Here is a 3,405-nt window from a genome sequence, read left to right as displayed (position 1 = left end):
GAGAAAAGTAAGCCAGAAATAAAATCTGCAAGTAAGTAAGTTAACGAATGAAAAATGGCAAAAGAAAAAGAGATGAAAACCCATGAAGGAATAAGAAAATGACAGGCATCCCAAGTTCTTCTCAGCAGTTACAATAAAGGGGGGAAGCCAAGTATGTAATCTTCGTAGGTGTTTTGAGAAAAATTCTACATATGTTAGGATTAAAAACCCTCAGGAAAAAAATAGGAATAAAAGAAAATTCCTTTAACTTAATAAAGAAACTATGTAAAAATACTCCATTGAGTAAATATACTCAATGGAGAAGATTAAAAAAAATAGAAGAGGGACAAGTGGGAAAAAAAAAAAAGAGACAAGTGGTGGTACAACCAACAGTGTGCACACATTACTACATTACTATGTGGAAGGACCTGGGTTCAAATCCCTGGTCCCCACTTGCAGTGGGAGGAGAAATTAGGAGCTTCGCAAGTAGTGTTAGTGTCTTTCTCTCTCCCTATCTCCCCCTCCCTCTCAATTTCTGTCTCTATCAAAGAGAAAAAGAAGTCAAACATGAGGGATGGTAGATTCATAGTTCAGACACTAAGCCTCAGCAATAACCCTAGTAAGAGAGAGAGAGAGATTAGAATCTCTGTATTTAGATGACTGCTCTAGGCTCCCAGTCAAGCAGAATTAGGAAGAAAAGAAAACAGAACTTCATGCCATCCTCCAGTACAGCCTGCTCTTGCTCATTTTTTGCCTTTCACTGCCCTGTCCTTTCAATACTCTTCACTTCTTCTCATAACAAATGTACCTCTACTGTGTTAAGTACTCAGAGGCCTGCATGTCAGGTGTGCAGGATTTGAAGGAAAGTAACTATTTTAAACATCAACCCAAAGGGCTGGAGATCCAGTGTAATGCTGCTGCTGGTTTTTTAATTTTCCTATGTTCTTTCAGGAGCATTTGTGTGTTAAGAGGCCTCAGAGAAAAGCCTCAGTCTGGTAAAATAAGCAAACAAACAAACAAACCTTACACTATTCCTCAGATGAATAATAGTTAGCATTGAAACTCAAAACAACAAGAAGTCTCCAACAGACTTTTTCTCATTTAACCATAAAGAGCAGTGATTTCCACAGTGAGATGTCAGAAGATCTTAGCGCTACGCTGATACAGTAAATGAATGAGACTGTGTCGTGCCTTAGAACAATCTCAGCCTATACATTTCCTACGTTTAAGCCTTGTGGCATATATAGTATATTCATACAAATGTACTTGTGGCACGTTTATGTATAAATTCATAAGCAAAGCCTTGAGTTTATGCTTTAAAATATTTTGCTGGTAGGAAATTTGCATGATGACAAATTTTGGAAGCCCTCCAATAACAGTCTGGTCTAGAATGCCTAAAACCAGTCTTGGTTAGTCACAGTCTTGGCAGGTAGAGACACCATTCAGGGTCTGTCCTCTTCAGTTAATTCTGGGTCACACTTCCTCCCAGTCCCACAGACAGAAGGAAATTCTATCAGAACAATGAGGGAGTCAGAAACAGAGATGGGAGGGAGAATTGGCTCTTCCAGGTCACTGGCAGATTCATGGGCAACAACCCAGGTTCTAATAATAGACGAACCATCTGCAGTTTGCCTCTTAGAGCTGGGGGCTCAAAGGACAGGCCCTTATAGACTAGTGACCATGATGACAACACTGGTCTCCTCGGGTGCCCTCAACTGATAGTGGCCAGGAGCCAAAGCAGAGATGCTTCTGAACCCAGCATCCTCATGGTAAAATAAGAGAACCATGGACTAAGGAGACAGCACATCAGTAGAACACAGGACTTGCATGTATGAGGTTCCAAGTTCCATCCCCACTGCATATGCCAGAGCTGGGCAGTTCTCTGCCACCCCACCCCAACCCCCACCCCCACAACACACACACACAAACAAATAAGAAAAGAGAAGAGAAGCAGGAATATGCAGAAACCTTAGCAAACTCTTGCTTCTTGGCTCAGAAGCAGCAGTGTGGGAAGCCTCCCAGATGAACCATCTTGCCTGCCAGCCCAAAGGTAGCTTTTGAGAGAGGGATGGAGACACACACTCTTTTTCGATAGAACTTGAACCTGCAAGGATGTGTAAGCATCTTCTAACAATAGGGACTTGATCATGAAGCCAACAATAAGAGGCAAGAGATAGAAATAAGCAGGGCCCCAGTCCTCATTTGAATTCCCACTTTGATTTTACAATCTCATGATCCTTGTATTCACTTCAGTAGGAATGATAGAGGGAAGATTAGAATGGCCCCTGCCCATGGATCACACAAACTTCTGAGCCATTATAACCCCTTTACTACATAGGCCAGTTTGGACCTCAGGATTCTCTAACGTGTAAGCAAGGGCTCTAACTGACACAAACCTTGCATCTCTTTTCTCTCTTCACCAGTGTCTCCTCTGCCTATAGATAAATTCGTCTCCCATCAGATCGGCTTCTTCCTCAGTTCTGCCATCTATTCTGACAGTTCTCCGTTGTCTTGTCTTCTTTCTACCACTGTCTAAACAGAGGTCACACTTGTGGTTCCCACTCCCTCACTACTACCTCAGTGCTCTTCAGCAACTTGCCTTTCCCAGCCTGTCATACTCACCCAAGTCATCTCTGTGTAACAGTGTCTTTCTAAATGAAAAGACTAACTACTTTAGTGCCACCCAGGAAGTTTATTTAAAGTGCATACTACGTGGCCTGAGAGGTGACAGAGTGAATAAGGCATTAGAATCTCAAATATGAGAGAATCTGACATTGCATATGCCAGAGTGGTGCTGTGGCTTTTTTTTTTTTGCTCTCTCCCTCCCATAAATAAGTAAATATATCCTTTAAAATGCACACTAGTCCCCTGAGATAACAACCGTCATATAAAAACATTTTTCCACTACAAAACTGCTTTAAATTAAAATGCATTATGGTAACCAAAAAATCATAACCGTTGGAGATAAAGCCTAGAAATCTGGAAGCTGTAAATGCATTCTAGTAATTCTTATGCGCACTGACATTTTTAAAAATGAATGCATCCCAGAAATTGTCCCTCAATGCTTCTTCAAAATTTTATTTCAGTAATTTCAAATGACTCAGCTTTCTTGGCCTGCCTATAGCACCTGGCTCTCGTAATTCCTCTTAATGGCATTTACATCTTTGCAGTAAGATGTATTCTATTTACATTTCTTTATTTTTTATTTATCTTTTTATATTTATTTTCCCTTTTGTTGACCTTGTTTTTCATTGTGGTTGTAATTATTGTTGATGTCATCATTGTTACAGGACAGAAAGAAATGGAGAGAGGAGGAGAAGACAGAGAGAGACGGAGAAATAGATAGACATCGGCAGACCTGCTTCACTGCCTGTGAAGCGACTCCCCTGCAGGTGGGGAGCCAGGGGCTCAAACCAGGATCCTTAC

The 3,405-nt window shown here is 41.1% G+C and overlaps 1 non-coding gene across 1 annotated transcript; it reads left to right on the top strand.

Moving 5' to 3' along the window:
- The first annotated feature begins 2,202 nt into the window (after positions 1 to 2,202).
- On the top strand, positions 2,203 to 2,309 carry LOC132535039 (U6 spliceosomal RNA). Its single transcript, XR_009546825.1, has one exon. It is a non-coding gene; the product is annotated as a U6 spliceosomal RNA (small nuclear RNA).
- Positions 2,310 to 3,405: the final 1,096 nt, after the last annotated feature.

Source organism: Erinaceus europaeus, chromosome 20 (assembly GCF_950295315.1).
Source record: "Erinaceus europaeus chromosome 20, mEriEur2.1, whole genome shotgun sequence".
In the NCBI taxonomy this organism is placed as follows: Eukaryota; Metazoa; Chordata; class Mammalia; order Eulipotyphla; family Erinaceidae; genus Erinaceus; species Erinaceus europaeus.
This window is presented reverse-complemented; position numbering and strand designations above follow the sequence as displayed.